The sequence below is a fragment of the Alligator mississippiensis genome, chromosome 3 (genome assembly GCF_030867095.1).
Source record: "Alligator mississippiensis isolate rAllMis1 chromosome 3, rAllMis1, whole genome shotgun sequence".
NCBI lineage: Eukaryota > Metazoa > Chordata > Crocodylia > Alligatoridae > Alligator > Alligator mississippiensis.
Genome location: NC_081826.1, coordinates 298,932,746 through 298,950,989, shown reverse-complemented (window position 1 = coordinate 298,950,989; position 18,244 = coordinate 298,932,746).

Here is an 18,244-nt window from a genome sequence, read left to right as displayed (position 1 = left end):
TCCTGAACCCTAACGACACTACTCTAATTAAAGCTGAAGCAGCATTAGCAGTTAAAAATCTTAGGTTGGTAGCTAGTCAAAGCAGATGCTCACACCCCGTAATGCTGTGAACACAACTTCCCTGGTTGATCAGGCCGTGAAGTCTTGTCCGGAGCTCCTGGTTCCCATGTCTGACGTGGAGACAAGATCTTGGATCGGTGACAGGATCTCTTCAGGCTTTCGTCAGGGGTCTTCCGAAGGGTACACTCTCTCACCTCTCTTTAGAGACCATATAGCTTGCATTTCTTAATACATAAAATCAATTTAAGTCTTCCTCTTATTGCATATTAATAATCTTGCGTCTGTTTGCCAAGCCTGGCTACCTTTCACCGGTATTTTCTATTCCGAGGTAATCTTTCGTTCTTAGGTGGGGGTAGGTTTTGCTCTGACTGTTCCTCTTTTGCCCAGGTTATATATATTCAGTTTAGTTAGCCAACTTCCTCATTCGTCTTAAGTCAGGAACACTATTTTTGATCATCTCAAGCTGCTTTGCTGCAATTTAAGCCAATTCCCTCTTGCTCTCTCTATGGAGAGATAATTTTTCTCCTCCTTCTATATAGGCAACCTTTCAAACTTTTGAAAACTGCTATTGCTCCCTCTCTCAGCCTCCTTTTCTCCAAAAAGGCAAAGAGGCGGCTAATGGAAAGGAGCCGTATGAGCATGTTGGATGGTGGGATAAGGGTTGTCTGAGTTCACAGGCTGACTTTGGGCAAGTGATTTAAAACCAACACCTGGAAAAGAGGACCGGGGAGACTCCCCCTGAAGACAGAGTGTCCCGAGACTTAAACAAGCCTCATACCCCAGAGAAATTTGAGGCACAGTTTGATCAAGAGTCTACCCTTTAGTTAGACATCAAGAGAGTGTCAGAGCTGGAAAATGAACCCAGAGTCCTGCAGTCTTAATGGTCCAGCTGTAACCACTTGTGCACACTCCTGCCTGCCTGCACCTCTCTGGAAGAGAAGTCCAAAGGCTCTGCCTGCCCTGTACCCAAAGGCAGCCAGGGTTTTTTAGGAGTCCTGAGGATGGCGAGACCCTCTTGGTGAGTCCTGAGGTTGGAACAGATGTGGCGTCGGGCTCCACGGCCCCCTGAAGACAAGGATGTCAAAAACGCTGAGGTTTGATTTCTCCACCGTTGCTACCGATTGATGAAGCATCAGATGGAGCCGAGGCACAGCCCTGCATGGGAAATGAAGACACGTGGTCTGCGCACGGTGACAAATAGAAAGTCCAACCTAACACGAGCATCCTTGCCCAGCCAGCTTAGATCACAGGCGAGTCCTTGGTTTGCGAGCGAAAGCAGAGGGCTACCCAAATTTTGTCCCAAACCAGTGCTGGCGTCCTTCCAGGAGCCTGGACGTTCAGAGGCTTTTTGCTCCTCTCCAGAGGAAGAACGTTACTGGTTCAGCACCAATGAATTATAGTAGCATCTTGGCATCTGCTCTGCATTTGCTCTAGCAGTATGTCACCCGGCTTATTCTCCAGCTGGCCCAGATTTCATCATCTCCAGAGAAATCCCAGCTATCTGTGTAAACTGAGGGTTGCCGTGACCCAAGATCTCACATGCAAAGGCTTCTGAACTTTGGGACTATTTGGATTATAAAACCTAAGGCTTCATGGCTCTCATTACCCCCCCCCCCACCCTTGTTATATTCCCCATGGCATAGGAATGCAAACTCTGAACTCTTGGTTCAGAGATGATACCTTTTATTAGACCAACTAATCACAAAAAAATGATCTTTTTCTGCAAACTTTCAGACACACGTGCCCTTCCTCAGGCTCACGGAAAGTTAAAGATGGTAAAATTCCCCATAGGTAGAAAATAAACTTCATTTTTGCACAAAGGAAGATGAAGGTGGAAATCTGTTCCTCTGCATCCAGGAGAGTGTCTTATAGGAAGCACTTGATTATGAGTGGCCGGGTCCCGTGTAGACAGCGCCCACCTTCTTGGCGCAACTTTTCCTTTGCAGCTAGATCTCCTCCCTTGTCACCAATCCTCCAGCCTCCTTCCCACTCCCATTGCCCCCTCCCTGCCCGTGCCTACACAGTAATTAACTGCTGAGATCATCCTTTTTGCCCACCCATCCAGCCGCATCCCCTCCCTTCTTTGAATCCTTTCCTTGGCTTGCTCTTCTCTACAGCAAAGTCAACCTTCCTGTTCATCTTCAAAGCCGTTGATATTGCTGACTTCTCCAGTGTGCTAAGGCTTATCTCCAGTTGCATAATTACTCGTTGCTTTGGCTCCACCCACTCTACCAGCTTTAATCACCCATGAATCAGAGCTATTGCACCTGCCATGCTCAGCCGCAGAGCACTTGCCATGTCCTACCAGGCCACTACCCATTTCTTAGAACCGGGCCCTGAGTCACACATGATGCCTGCAAGAACATGCCAGTGCGTATCAGCGGCGAGGGGGTGGAGAAGATCCCTCTACCTAGTCCCCAAACATTTTGCCCTTTTTTCTCCCATTTTGTTCTCTTAGCCTGGGGGATTTTTTTTTTCAAGTTCTGTTTGGAAAGTACATTGCACCGTGTGGTAATATGTTCCCAGTAATTAGTAATAACTCATTAATGCTATAAGCATGGTTATCATCAAATAGGATTGGCAGCAGATTTCTCTCTATCATGGCTGTGTCTGGCAAACAGGGGGTGTCCCTGGGGTATCTAACTTTCTGCCTGGCGCCCAGGCATGTATAAGGGGCATTGAGAAGCATAACTGGCACTTTGAGTGTGCAAGCATGGGGTGTGAGTGACCACCAAGCACAGCCATTACACTACATACAAATGTTAACTAATGGTGCAGGTGTGTGACACGTGTATCACACATCCACATGCACACACGTGTCTACATGCATAATGTGCATATGCACACACACACAGCCTACACACACGGGTATATTATATAATAAATATATTTCCTCTGTGTGTGTTTGCGTGTGTGCCTAATGGTATATTTAGCATTGGACAGACATACACAATGGTAAATATATATATACATACAATATAATATATTACATTGTGCAATAATATGAATATGTTTTATTGTGCAATACACACACACAAACACACACTATTGCACAATATACTCCAGACCATCACAATCAGGGTGATGTATCTTGTAGCATCAAAGGAGATTTTTATCCAGTGTAGCTTATTTAGTTCCCTGCATGAAATAAGCTACAGCAGCAAAAGGACTTGTTAGCAGTACAGTTTTGTCAGGTAGGGGCATGATCCCCCCCACCCCCCCCATAACTTTGCTGGCAACATTTTTCACTAGAGACCAGGATTCCTACTACCCAACTCAATGTGCTTCTCATGACTGCTTTGCAAAGCCCTGAGTTCACAGCCAGCCAGGCAGGTGAAAGCCTCAGACTCGGAAATGAGCATTTAGCTCTGAGCTTCACAGTACCACAAAAGAGAGAGTCGGGCTGGAGGGAGTTCAAAGAAGAGCAGCAAAAATGATCCAAGGCTGAAGGAGCAGACACCCCAACCATCTTCCCAGTGACTAAGCAGGGGTAGGGGGACATGAGACCTGTCTGAAGGGTATAAACTGTAGTGGATGGGAAAAAGACTTTAGGATGGTAGAAGGAGAATGAAAGATAAGGGGAAATTTAGGTCAGGCCTCAGGGAAAAAACATCTTAAAAGCAAGGATCCTTGTACTGTAGAATAGCTACGGACAGAGATACACGGGGTGGAACGACCCCATTGAAGCTGGTGGGATTGCTGCTGATGACTGTACAGGGTCAACATTTACTGCTTTTCACTTTTAGGCCAAAAGGGACTACTACAGTCTGACCTCCTGCATAGCACAGGCTGGGGATTTCTGCTCCAAGCCCTTATTTCTGGCTGGGCTATAGCCCACCTTGTAGACAGATGGCAAGCCTTGGTTCAAAGACCTCAGTAGCAGAGAATCCTTCACTTCCTATGAAGGGGGTCAAGTCATCGCCTGTGGAGGAAGTGCTCAGTGCTTCTGGATATTAGTTTAGCTAATATCTAGGATATTAGCTCCTAGTCACCTAGGAGCCAGGTGTTGATTACCTGAGCTAATTCAAACTGGACCAGGCCACCCGTGGGGAAGCAGCTGGAGGGTCAGCCCCACGCAGGCCAAGAAATGAGGTGCACGAGCAAAAGCTGTCAACTCCACAGCTTGAATGACCATGACGGATTGATATTTCCCATTGAATGGAGGTTGAAAAGGAGCCACTCCTCAGGACGGAAACCCAATTCCCTGGCCTTTGGCCAAAGACTCACTTCCCTCAGGAGGGCAGTGCTGAAAACGAGCCGGTTATGGTCAACTGGAAGGTGCCTCTAAGACGTTGCTAAAATGTACCGTGCTCTGAGAGGGGCCCTGGGCTGCGGCAGAGCAAACCCACGAGGCAGGGAGCTCCCAGTCTGCCTATCATTAGTCATCGAGGCTCTTCTCCTACTTTGCTGATTCCTCATTTTGCACAAGTCTTTGTAAGCAGGTGGCTTCCCAAGCTGGCCAGCCCCTCACGTGGAGCATCATCCATGGATATAGTCCAAACTCACCATTGCCTAAGGATTACCTTTATTTTTCCTTTACCAGGTGGCTTTTTGGCACAGCTCCAGAAGCCAGGGGATGAATGTCACTGCCTCTCACCCCTGTACCTCATGTAATAGGGAACCCTGACCCTAGTACTAGGCAGGGGAGGAAGAAAGATAGAGGGACAGAGGCTGTAGAGGCTAAAGAGAAGGGAAGAACAGAAGGGACCTGCAGGCAGGAATATAGAGGGAGAGTATTGTCACAGAGGAAATAGGGGCGGTTTAATGACTTGCCAATTAAGTGATTAGCCGCTCCTTCACAGGTGCTGGAAAGTGTGGGGACAGTTCCCTGGCTGGATCACAGCTAGCATCCAGGGAAGGCGGCCCGCAAGAGCAGCGGGAAGGACTTCTTGACACCGGCTGCAGGGGATTTGGAAGAGACCAAAAAAAGAGAAGAAAAGAAAGGGGGCAAAGTGGCCTACTGGGGAAATTTTTGAATGAAAAGGTAAAGACAGAATAGGATTTTGTGGATCCTTTTTCCTTTCTTTTTTGTTGCTGTACATTGGAGGCAGAAGATTGTGGCAGCGCAAGAAAGGGCAAAGAACCGTGGTGCGTACAAATGCCCGTTGTTGTTAATGGGCACTGATGTCATTTTTGTTAGGATTTTTTTTGGAAGCTAATCCATTGGTTTGTGGCAGGACTGAGGGGAGGAAGGAGTTCCCAGAAGAGCCTGAACAAGGGGAGCAACACATCCAGCAAGGGCAACCCCTAACCCTGCCACCTGCTGCCCCCTGAACCTGAAGAAAAGGACAAGGCAGAGCAGGTGAGGAAGGAGGCGAAGCCAGGGTGAGGGGGATTGTCCCCCAAGTAACTGGGGAAGAACAGGCCGATTGTCTTTGAAGCTGTTTCACCACCATTGAATTTGGGGGCTTCAGTTGCCACTGGCTCCTTAAATCAGTGGCAGTGAAAAAGCGGGGGCAAGTGGCAATGGCATTCACCCCCTGGGCTCTGGGGCAGCACCAACCTTTAAAGCTCCCCTTGGATGTGTTGCAAAGCTTGGTTGCTCCTATTTTTTCTCCACGTGGTCTCCTTTGTTCCTCCTCTAACTTCCCTCTGCCATAGCCACTGAAACCCTCAGAGCTGGCGGGGATGCAAGTGTTATTCAGCAGAAGAGCTCTGTATCTCTTTCATTAGACTGCAGCTCTTGAAGTGGCTCATTCAAGAGCCCCTCTCGCAGTGTTTGGCTGAATCTCAAGGATTTTTTCCTTCCTTAAGGGTGTTTTCAGGGACACCGTCTTGCACCAAAGCGAAGCTCCTCAGCGGGGATCTTCAGGTAGAACGGGGCAAGGTGCAGCAAGGAAATGTAGTCACGAATTGGAAAGCAATGGGGATGCAGTTGTTCTGACCAGTGAGTGACTCCAGGGATAAAAACACCAGGATCCTTCTGCATCCTGGACTTGAACCATCCCTGAATTTCAGTCAGGAAAAGCTTCACTGATCTCACTGACAGCTTTGAACGTGATGTATATTGTTGGGTGGAAAGGGAAGGTCGCCAGTAGGAATCCCAGCATATCTCAGCTCCTGGGCTCTCCATCGCCTCTTGTCTGAGTTATGGCAGATGCACGGGTCAGCAGAAAGGATAAAGCCGAGGGAGATGGCACCACCATTGCAATACCGTATATAAAGAGTCAGGATAACTAAAAGTTGCTGGGGTCCTGCTCTCTGGCCTGCAGCTTGGCAGGTTGCACAATGATCTACAGATCAACGTGCTTAGGGCAGCTGTATGACCCCCACCCCTGCTATATCTGAGCAACTCACAGGTTTTGGTTCCTTTATCCTCACCAGATGTGCAAGAGCTAATAGGATGCTAGGCTGCTTGAGGAGGGGCAGCCAGAGGAAAAGAAATTTCCCTTTGCACGTGGATGAAGATAGTAGAGAACATTGCAACCCACCCTGGTGTGCATGTTCTTGGAGAGGATGTGGGTGCAGAAATAGCTATGACAGGGATTGAAAGCTGGAGGAAATGCCTTGAAGTGGGAGGCATAGAAACTGCAATGTGTTTAGCGTCTAAGGAAGACTGAGAGGCGACTGATTACAGGGAGCAGGTACCTTCCCACGGAGAAGCAATCAAAAAGTTTCAGATTTATTGGAGGACAGCTTAAAAAGAATGTGTGGGTCCAGGCTGAAGCCAGACAAATGCAAGTTAGAAATAAGGTAGGATTTCTTTTATAATGAGGGGAAATAACCCTCCAGGGTCTTCTGTCTCATGACGGACCTCTTTCAATCCAGATCGTGGGAGAGATGCATTAGCCCAAGGTATTGTGGGGTTTGCACACATGTGCCGGGGGCAACAGGGTGAACTGTGTGCATTGCTGGGGAGAGGAGCTCCCTGGGCCCTGTGGAAGCAGCGGTGCTAAAGGGCGGGAGGGGTTTCTGGAGACGGGTGCAGAGTGGGGCTGTTGTTGACACGGGCAGGCTCCATCACGCCCCAGTGAAAGGGCAGGATCCTTCAGTGGAAAGCACCCCGGAGCGATTTGCCAGCCTGAGGCCCGGCTGGGTCACACCTCTTCCCTGGCTCCAGTAGGCAGGCTTGAGATACAAGCATCCAGCGCCAACTGGAATCACCGATTGTGCAACCTCATAATGACTTGAAAATGTGCATCCTCTCCCTTATATAACCGGAGAGCCCGTGGGCAGCCCGCCCTTGCCAACTAAGGGATTCAGCTCAGCAGAGCAGCCCTCTCAACGGGGGGAGCAAGCGGAGCTGGGGAGAAGCCAAAGCCTAGTCTGCAGTCGCTAGGTTTGTCTACTCTCCTCCACACTCGTGCATGCACCCACACACAGGGTGGATCGTGTCCATTCCCGGGGAGGGGAGCTCCTGAGCTCTGGGAAGCAGCGGTGCTAAAGGGCAGGAGGGTTTTCCTGGAGACGGGTGCAGTGTGAGGCTATTGTTGACACGAGCAGGCTCCATCATGTGCACAAGTGCAGGTGTGCACACACAACTGTGCACAGGGCATAGCCGGTTTCTTCCCTCCTACACAAGTAAGCCACAACACTCACACAGAGCTGTTTGACTTGCAAGTCAGCTCACCCACATATGTCAACACCAAAATGATGCCCAGCCTGAGGTCCCCTCTCCAAAACCCACGGCGCACAAAGCCACCTGCTCCCCAGCGCACACAGCCCACGATGCAGCCAGGTGACCCCGCAATACTTATATACACAATACACGGGCACATCGTGTGCTCCCCCTGCATACATACACACCGTGTACCATGCACAGCCAATGCACACACACACACACACACATGCACATACACACTCACTCACTGCCCTGTACACACCCAGATCACCCAGTCTCCTGACACATATATAAGGCAGGGACAGATCCCCCCAGCTACATTCCCCCAGAGGACACACACGTTCTCACCAGCACCCCCACTACCCTCTCCACCACCCCACCATACAGAGGCTGGCTTTCTCTCCACTTGTGCTTGGAGAGGTCATTTCCTATTCCCCCTGGTCAACTGGGTCTCCCAGGAAAAGGGCATAGTGTGCCTGTCATCCATTATCCACCCAGTCTCACTCTGCCTGCCTGAATCACCCCCAGCATTGCCTAGTCACTGCCTGTCCTCACCCCCACTGCAATCAAGCACTGGATCCACTCTTCCCCATGCTCATCCCCTTCTCCTCCAGGGATCTTTCATCTCAAAGCCCAGCCATGCAGTGTGGGGAGGGGATAGGGGAAGAGCATAGTTCTCTATGGTGGGGTTTAAGGGGGTGGGAGATGAAAGACAACCTGCCTATGCAGAGTGGGTGGAGGAGGATGGCCCAATCCAGGCAGCACTGGGTACTGGTGGGTGGTGGGGTTGCTGGACAAATGGCAGGTATGGCAGGCGACCGGCCACAGAGTTGGGAGTGATCTCTGAACTGGGCAGGAGAGAAGCCGGACGAGGGATGCAGCTGTTTGGGGGAGGCAGGGGTGGGCACGTGCACGCTGTGGATATGTGTGAAAGAGCAAGAGCACTGAGGAAGCAAACTCTGCCTGTGAAACCAGTTCAGGCATTTCCAAGAATGAGGCTACAGAGAAACACGTTGTTTTTTTTTCCAATGCTAATAAATTCTGGTGGGGAAGTTTAGTCATACCCACGTTGTGGCCTTGGGACTGAAAGGCAGGGGCCTTTTCTTCGGCAAGGATGTGCTTTTTGACTTCCCAGACAAAACTCTTCTCAGCGGGGTGAAGTTAGAAGCCTTCGGAGTTTGCACTTATCCAGTCAGAGATTTGCTAGTGTTTTTATAGCTCAACTGTCTGAATACTGTATCTTCTTGCATACAACATGTGCTTTCCCCCACAAAACGGGGGTGTGTGTATTAAGCAGGAAAGCTGATTTTCTGCTCAGGGGGGAAGTACCCCACTTTGAGTCCTGCTCCACAGTGCATTATTATTCAGGCACCGGAGGGAGTCAATTGACTTAACAGCTCCTTGTTCTTCCCTCTAGCGGTGCTAACAATCGGCGTCCTTTTTAATGGTCTTGATTGCCCCACTAATAAAGCTAACATTTCCTAGGGCAGTTTTGCTGCTCTTGGTCTCCTTCCTATTTCACAGCCCTGCAGATTCCTTAGCTCTTTTCAAAATCATCCACCCACCCAGGGAAACCAGTCTGGAGCACCAGTTAGGGTTTGAGGTTTAGTTGACTGGAAAAGGGAGAATGAGTGAACTGAAGATGAAGCACTGTCCCTGCTCTATGCAGCTATTACTCTGGAAAAAACCTTTTTTTCCCCACTCTTCATTCTGTCTTTCAAAAACAAAGTCCACGCTATTATATTCTGGGGTGTGTTGTATGTGAGAAAATACGGTGTTCCCTGAGCCTAAAATGATTTTTTGTGCGATTTTAGGCTGTGCCTGCCCCTGAAATCTCGCACACGTGCCTCACCTCAAGGACTGTGTCCAATTCTGGGTAATATATTTAAAAAAAGATGCAGAATAAACAGAGAACGCCCAGGGGAGAGCAACACCAATGACGGGAGGCCTGGGAAGCATGACTTATAAGGAAAGGTTGAAAGAACTAGGATTATTTAGCCTGGTGGAGGCTGAGCAGGGATTTGGTAACAGTCTTCAAATACCTGAAGAGCGGCTATGAAGAGGATGGGGAGAGACTAGTCACTTTGGCTGCAGGGGACAAGGCAAAAGGTAACTGTCTTCAGCTGCAGCCAGGTTGGATAGTAGGAAGAACATGTCTCGCTGTGCCGGTGGTTCAGCACTAAACTATATGCGCAATAACTACTGCGCATTAATAAATGTGTAGACGTACCCACTGCGATGTAAACCCTCTCAGGTACCTCCCTGCACCATTTGGTGCTTCAACACCATAAAGAACATGACACTTTGGTACTCGGGAGAGGTTTGAAAATGGGACCAAAGGTCCTAAATCACTTGGAGGGGTTAAAATGGTTACCCACCCGGACCTGCAAATCCACTTTGGGATGTTAGTGATTTGCAGAGTCGCAAAACCAAGACGCAGCAAATGTGCGCAGTAGGGAGCGTCCACTGCTGCTGGAGTGAAATCCTGGCACCACCGACACCAAAGAGTCTCACCAGTGATTTCAGGCTTTTATCCCAGCTCTGCTTCCGATGCCCTTGCCATAGCGCTGCAGTTGGACATAAGCCGTGCAGAGATATGGCGGGCCCCTCTGCCTGGATTTCAGCCCAGTGGGATCGCTATACCACTCTGCCTCAGTTTCCCCACCTGCAACATAATGCTTACCCAGCTCGTACAGTTGGCTGTGATGCCTCATTAAGTTAATAAAGCCATCAAGACCATCCAAGTCAAGGCACTGTTAGACTGCAAAACATTAATGACTGTTTACTTGTCGTTACGAATCGCAAGAGCATGGCCAGCTTTTGCTTGCAGCACTTGCAATTCAGAGAGGATGTGATGACCCTGCCTGATGAGAAGTTAACCTAACTTACATGTAAAATCTGGGGTGGGTGTATGCATGTGTGTGTGTGTGTGTATGTACATATGTCACGGATATATATAAGCTTGTGCCTATGTCTACGTACATATATATGTACATATACACGCAGGTCTGGAGTCAAACATGCTGCTAGCTTCACGCTGCCTTGCAAAACTCCCCTTCCCTCACCTTGCTGGGGGTGGGTAATTGCTTTTGAGTGCAATTTTTATTAGTTCACCCTGGGAGGAGCAGGTGGGTGTTTTTGTGCTGGCGATAAGGCACTTTCATAACTGTTTTGCAAGACTGAGTTACTGGTTGGCACCTACAGTAGCACCTAGGCAGGCCTCCAGTGACATGAATGGAAGCGATTTTATATGGTAATTCAGTAATCTGGGCACATCCTGCTGACTACCTTTGCTTGACTCCACGCTTATTCACCCAAATATCTCCAAGGGTTTTGGAGACGGTTTTAGCAGAAGGAGGAATGATGAACAGTCAAGCATTAGGGGTCAGTTTTGAATGACGTTGTTGGGAAGAAAGCCACCGGCATCCTGGGCTGCATTGGTAGGAGCATTGCTGGCAGATTGAAGGCAGTGATCCTTCCCCTCTATTCAGCACTGGGGAGGACACATCTGGAGTCCTGTGTCCAGCTGTGGGTCCCCCATGACAGAAAAGATGTGGACACATTGGAGAGAGTCCAGGGGAGGGCAAGGAAAATGGTTGGGGGCTGGGGGACAGGACTGGTGAGGAGAGGCTGAGGGAAATGGGCTGATTGAGTCTGCAGAAGAGAAGACCGAGGGGATTGAATAGCAGCCGTCACCTCCCTGCAGGGGGGCTGCAGAGAGGATGGAGCTGGGCTGATCTCACTGGGGGAAGATGGCAGGACAAGGAGCAATGGGCTCAAGCTGCAGCAAGGGAAGTTGAGGTTGGATATTAGGAAAAAACTTTCTCACTAGGAGGGTAGTAAAATACTAGAACAGGTTACCCAGAGAGGGTGTGGGATCTCCATCCATGGAGGTTTTTAAGACCCAGGTAGACAAAGCCTTGTCTGGGATGATGTAGTTGGGGCTGGTCCTGCTTGGAGCAGGGGTTGGACTAGACGTGACCTCCTGAGCTCCCTGCCACCCTCCTTATCTGTGATTGCACAGACAGGCAGGAGTACAACACCCAGAGTCCTTCATTCAGGGGTGACCAGGCCTGGATTTGGAGTGAAAAATAAAGCGTGGGGATTCTATAAAAGATGGGGCTTTTTGCACTGGCCCATCCAGTCCAGTCCAGCTCAGCCCAGCGGCATGGGAGGGAGTGGACAGTAAATGGTGGCGGTGCATGCAGGACTCAGGCGGTGCCAGGATGAACGGGCAAAGGTACCGACTCCACAGACTTGCTGGCCAGTCGATTTTGAATGAAGGAAAAGCTGGCTGTCCTGGCTGTGGGGTGTCTCAGGGCAGTTGTAGCTTGCCAGGATCCTAGGCCAGCTGGATGGATGCTCAGCCCCACATTATCAACACCACTGAACCAAAACCCAGGGCCAAGTCTCTTCCCCTCCCTGCTCTGAACAATGCACCTGCACCAATTGATCGCCTAAGCCCTTCTGCTCACAGCTCCATGGTCTCCACACCCAGGGCCTTTCTGCTGAAAATGGCATGTCCATGCCAGTCCTCCACACCCAGCTCGAGGATCCAAGGGTCTAATCCTAAAATCTAACCCTGACAGTTATTGTCTTCAGCCGGGGATTTATTTCATGGTGGCATCTCAGAAATTCACATCACAATGCAGCTTCTTAATGCCTGTTTGCTTACGGATGGGGTTTCAGGTTTGAAGGACCAGGAGAGAAAGAGGCTGGCATGTGAACTCCCTTACGATGCAGGCCCATGCAAAGGCAGGTGGGGATCGAGTGTCCTCCGCAGCGCACAGAGTTAGTCTATTGTGCAAAGCGTGGGCATGGGATTGGAGCGGTAGCAGCGGTGGGTACAGGGAGAGAGCCATAGCAAGTGGCTGAAAGTCCCACAACCCCTGGGATCTCTCCTCTGTGGACCCAAACAGCTTAATTCCCATCCCATATGAGGGTAAAGCAATAGTAACTCCCTTCTGGGCAGTGGCTTTTGATAAGGGTGGGTAGGGTCGGATGTCACGGACCTGCCGGACGCCACGTCACATAATCCCTTCCATAAGCAGATTGAGTTCCCTCTTCAAACGAATTGCTGCTCTTTATTTGAGCATCCCTCGTGGAAAGAGGCTTCACAACCTCATTCCGATGACCCCGTCTTCTAATTTCCATCTTAAATTGAATCACAGCCCATTTATTCCCATTGATTCTTGTAGCCCCGCTGTCCCTTAGCTTGAAGAGCTCTGTGGTCTCCTGGATGGCTGTACAATGAGATGCCCTTTTGGCCTTGCTTGGCCAGGCTAAGCAAGCTGAGCTATTCCAGCATAATTTCTCTTGCAGACACACTCCCTAGGCCTGACAACGAGTGACTGCACCCAAAAGTTTGCTAAGAACTTTTTTCCAACTACTCAGTTGGTCGAATACAAGATATCACATCTACCCCAAGAACTTTGCCTGCCTTATTACTTAATAAAAACACATTGTTTTTTGGAGTAATCCTTGCACCTTGAAAGCAGAATAATTCATTCTGGAATAAAATTGATGTTATTTGGGGACAGGGTAGCCACTCAGGCAGCTTTCAGGGACAGCTATTGCAGAATGAGATGTTTCACCATTGTTTTGCCATTGATTTTTCCCAGACAGAGCAGGCCTTAGACCAAGGTCAGTCTGGAGGAAGGTGGGACTTCACTGTCTTAAGGGAATTGTGCCTGGGAGACGGCTATGATGGCCCATTCCCCAGCTCTGCTTGGCAAGGGAATAGCCAGTGCTGCACAGGTCCCTAAGGGGCCGTTCCTGTATCAAACCCCCATAGGCTCAGGAGGAGACTGGACAAAAGGAGACCTAGGCTTGCCTATTCCCCTCTTGGGTCCTGTGCTTTGCATGGCTCAGTTGTGCATCTGAGCTATGCAAAGACCGTGCATCTGCTCGGTTGTGCATCTGCCCCAGGGATTTTAACAGACTTACTCCCTGCAAACTGGTGTCCGAGCCGGGTCCCGGACCTCCTGCTTTCCTCTCAATCCACCCAGACTGTGGCTGCCCCTCTAATGAGACAGGACTTTGGTTTATAGAGTTGCATCCACAAACACCCAGTGCAGCGTTCACTGGTGCAGACGGTCAGTGTGGTGTAAGTCCGGGGACTGTGCCCACCTACACCCGCTGAGAACCTGCCCCAAAACAGACCTTGGGAGGACGGAGGCTGAGCTGACTCAGCGGAGGCTTGGGCGTCTGTTCTTGCAAAGCTTGGGATGCCAAGGGAGGGTGAAACCACTGAACTCTTCCCCTCCCTCCAGCTAAACTTTCCTTGGAAACTTGCCTTCTTCCCTCCCTTTTCTTCACTAAGCAGCCCGTCTTCTGTACGTGTCTCCTTGCTCCTGCCTCAGCTTTTTAATGGAGAGGAGGTGGCCAGAGGTACTTTCCCAGAGAGGAGCTGTTGCAATGGTGCATCTTGCATGACCTGATGGCCTCCCCTGGCACAAAGCCTTTCATATCAGGTGGTGGCCCACCCTACGTGTCCCAGGTGAGTCATTACGCCTCGGTATGAATCATGCATTCATCCCTGCTGGACACGTGAACAAATAAGAACTGGACGGGAAGCTCAAACTGCCAAGCCCACTCACTTTCTAACAAGGTTATTGACACCAGCTAGGCTTAGTTTTTAGCTAGAAAATTCAATTTCTAGAGCCAGCTCTTCAGCTGATGTGAAGCAGCACAGTTGTGCAGAAGTGAAAGGATTTGTAGGCTTTCCTATGGCAGGGGAGTCAACAGGCAGGCATGGGGATCTGTCCGTCGAGGTCCCCAATGTGCAACTCTTCGGTGTTTCCTGGGAATTTTCCTGAAGGAAGAAAGAAGCCAAGGATGGGTCTGAGCTGCAAAGCTTACAGGTGAATTGAGACGATTGCATTGGTTTGGGGTCATTTCTACAAACAACAACTCAGGCCTAGGAGGTTCCCTGCACCGAGCTGCAGCGCTCTGCACAAAGGGAAAGTAAAATAGGAAAGGGGAAAAGAAACGGCGAGAGCTGATGACAAGCCTCTCTGGGCTGTAGGAGGGGGCAAGTTCATGGGGATGTGTGGTCAAAGCACTAGTTTGGAGTCCTGACTTTAACTCCTAGTCCTAGATTTCATAGATCTCATAGACATTAGGGGCTGGAAGATGAGATCATCGGGTCCAGCCCCCCGCCATCAGTGGGAAGTATCTTGAGATGCATTGGTGGATGCACGCCAGATTTGCTTCGCGTTGTCGGCCACCGCATTGCACTGGTGGCTCATGTTCATCTTGTGGTCAGTCAAGACCCCCAAGTCCCTTTCAGTCATGATGCTAGCAAGTGTAGCACTGCCAAGCTTGGAAGTATTTTGGGAGGTTCTTCCTACCGAGGTGCAGCACCTTGCACTTCTCTGTATTAAAGGCCCAGATCCTCATGTGAAATATGCCACTGGGGCTTCATTGCAAGGGAAAGGCTTTGCAGACCCCTGGATATCTGTGGAAGGATGCTAATTTATTCATCACCTAGCTGAGCTGGAGGGGCCATCGCTGGTGGTGAGAGTTGCCTTTAGACTCCAGCAAGGCTCAATGAGTCCTTACCAGCGCAGGCTGCATGCGTGCCACCTTGGCTGCAACACGCTTATTGGGTGGCACCTACTTCGAGGTCCTGATCTAAAACCTGCTTAAATCAGCTCGTTTTCCATTGCTATCAGTGGGCGTCCGGTAAGGCCCTTCAGCAAGGCTGACTAACACGGGATCAGTGATGGAGAGTGAGTCGCAGCCCATGAAATCACCATAACTTGCCGTCCCGCCATATTCGGACTCCGGTGGGGGGCTCTTGAAAATAAAGCGAGACCTGATGCAATGAAGAGAGGGGCAGCAAGACTTTGCTTTGGACAAATTGAGCCTTGTTTTCTGATGGCGATGTATTTACAAACAGCTCGTGGTTTCTTTACGCCGATCCTATATTCAGTCACTCAAAAGCAGTGCTCTCCCTGCATCGTTGCTGCTATGGATTGGTTTTGAACCAGGGGTTAGACAAATTCATGGGGGACAGGTCCATTGGGAGTCAATCAACAGAGCAGTCAGGGCTGTATCCTTTCATATGCCTAAACCAAGGATGGTGGAGGCCAGAGAGGTCTAGACAGGGGATGGATCAACTCCAGACCTGCCTTGCTCACAAACTTTGTGTCTAAAGCATCCACAGCTTCCCGCTGCTAGGCACAGAGCACTGAGCTAGTTGGCACCCTGGTTGGCATCGCTTGTGTTGTGACTGGGAACAGGACAACTTGAGTATTTGACACTGGCCAAGTCTGAGGGGTGTTGTGAGAAGTCAGAGCAGGCACATGGCCATGTTTTCTGATGGGCTGAGCATTGCTACTAGGATTGCTGGCCCAGGGACCTTTAAAAAACGAGTTCCCCAGAGCGTCTGGGTTTGTGACTTTGACATTTGCATGGGTAAAACCCAGTGGGCTTGACCACTGGAGACCGAAGGAGCAAGCCCTTTTGCAGCCTTCGCTGCTCTCAGTGAGGAAAGGGAGGTCTCGGCTTGCAAAAGCGGGGTTGACCTTGTTGGCAGCCAAGAAAGGTGCAGGTGCAGGTGCAGGTGTGGTGCGACTACAGGCACATCACAACCCCACACTGGTCTTTGGGCTATCCATTACTCTATGCAGCACCCATAAAATCATAGGAAAGCAGGGCTGGAAGGGACCTCACGAGGCCATCTAGTCCAGCCCTTGCTCAAGGCAGGATCAGCCCTGACCAAACCACCCCAGCCAAGCGACTGTTCAGCCTGCTCCTCAACACCGCCAAAAATGGGGATCCCACAGCTTTTCTAGGTGCCTGTCCCAGTGCTTGACCACTCTCCCAGTCAGAAATTTCCTCCTGATCTCCAACCTACATTTCCTCCGCTGCAGCTCGAGGTCGTTGCTCCTAGTCCTGTCCCCTACAGCCACAGAGAAAAGCCCATTGCCATCCTCTCTGTAAATAGCCTTTCAGATGTTTGAAGACTGCTATCGACCCCCCTCGTGTTTGCTGTCCTGCACTGGACTCTTTTCCAAACCGTCCCCATCTTTCTCGACATGCAGCGCCCAAAACTGGACACTGGTCTTCAGGGGAGGCGTCACTAGTGCTGAAAGGAGTTGAGGGTCACTGTCTTTGATCGGGAGGTGACCCTCCTGTTGATGCACCCCGGTATCCTGTTGGCTTTTTTTTTTTGGCAGTGTTGGCAAGTGTGAGAAGGGCTCCCTGTCACGTGTTTGGATTTTGGGGGGGCCTGTTCAAGGCTCCTTGGCTGAGATGAGGCACCTGTGTGCGTGCGGCGTGTGCGCGTGCATCACACTCGCTCTGTGACGCAGACCTACCTGACTGGCTGCAAAGGGACTTATTTGCGGCTCCATTTTTAATCTCCCTGGGCTTTGACAGTGTCAGTCCTGAAAAGCACCCAGCCCTTTATTTCAGATTGCACCATCACCCCTTCCCAACCTTTCCTGGATAATCACAACGCGGAGAAAACCTTGTGTAAGCATTCATGAGCTCACCTCAGGCCTTTTGCAACCTGGACCCTGGTGATTCACCCTCACAGCTCTCCACGGACATAATACCTAGTCACTGTCCCCATTTTACTGATGGGGACACCGAGGCGGGGAGAGGTGAAGTGACTTGTTCAAGGTCACGCTGTGAATCAAGGACTCTCCAGCCTGGGCTGCTCGTGCCTTTGCGCTCATGCAGTCTGAGACTGGTGGAAATCTCCATTGCTGACATTAATGCTATTGCCACTTTCCATCCGGGGACACTCAGTACCTCCCCTTGCCCATTATCTCTGGCCCAGCAGCACTGTGGGGCCCCAGGAAGACATGGCTGTATCCAGATATTACGGGGATGGGACCCTACAGAGGCAGAGCCTCACCCCCACCCACGTGTCTGGCCCCTTGCATCGTGCTCCCTTCACCTGTCTGCATGGCAGTGACACTCCCTGAGGGCTCAAGTCCCAAATCGGACTGGCCCTGACTGCCCTGGGAGCAAGTCTGCACCCCTGACTTCACGGGGACTGGTGCAGCAGCTCACCTTGTAGTTGCAATGTAGTAGTTGCAACATACTTCACCTGGAAGACACACGGGCTCCACTTCGGTGCACAACTCTGCGCACTTTGAAGCAACTTCGTCACACCTCTTGAACACCGGTTCCTAAATCCAAAGGCTGCAATGCCTCTGGGCCTGGCCCAAAGCTCGGCAGACTGCCTGGCTTTCAGTGAAGCTGGTTCCAACCCCGGGCACAAGGAGATGATTATGGGAGTCGCAGCAAAGCGATGCTTTCCTGTGCGCACAAGTCCACGTGCACCCGAGCGGGGGGATTCCTTCCTAAATCCTTGCTTTGTTAGGCAGCTGCACGGCCTAGTCCCTCTCTCTTCGCTCGCGGCTGACATTCAGGAGATTTGCTATGTTAGATCTGCAGGCACGTCAGTGAAAAGGTCAGCAGTTACATTAAAAAAAGGAGAAAATTGTGGCTTTGTGCAGGGCCCAGCAGGGAAAGGCAGAGCTGGGAAAGCTGGCCAAGGGTTTCCACTCCAAGCCCCGCTCTGCCCAGAGCTGGGACGTGTTGAGCAGGGCGAGGGACAGGGGCTGGGATTTTGCTCCTGATTTAGGAGATATTAAGCGATGG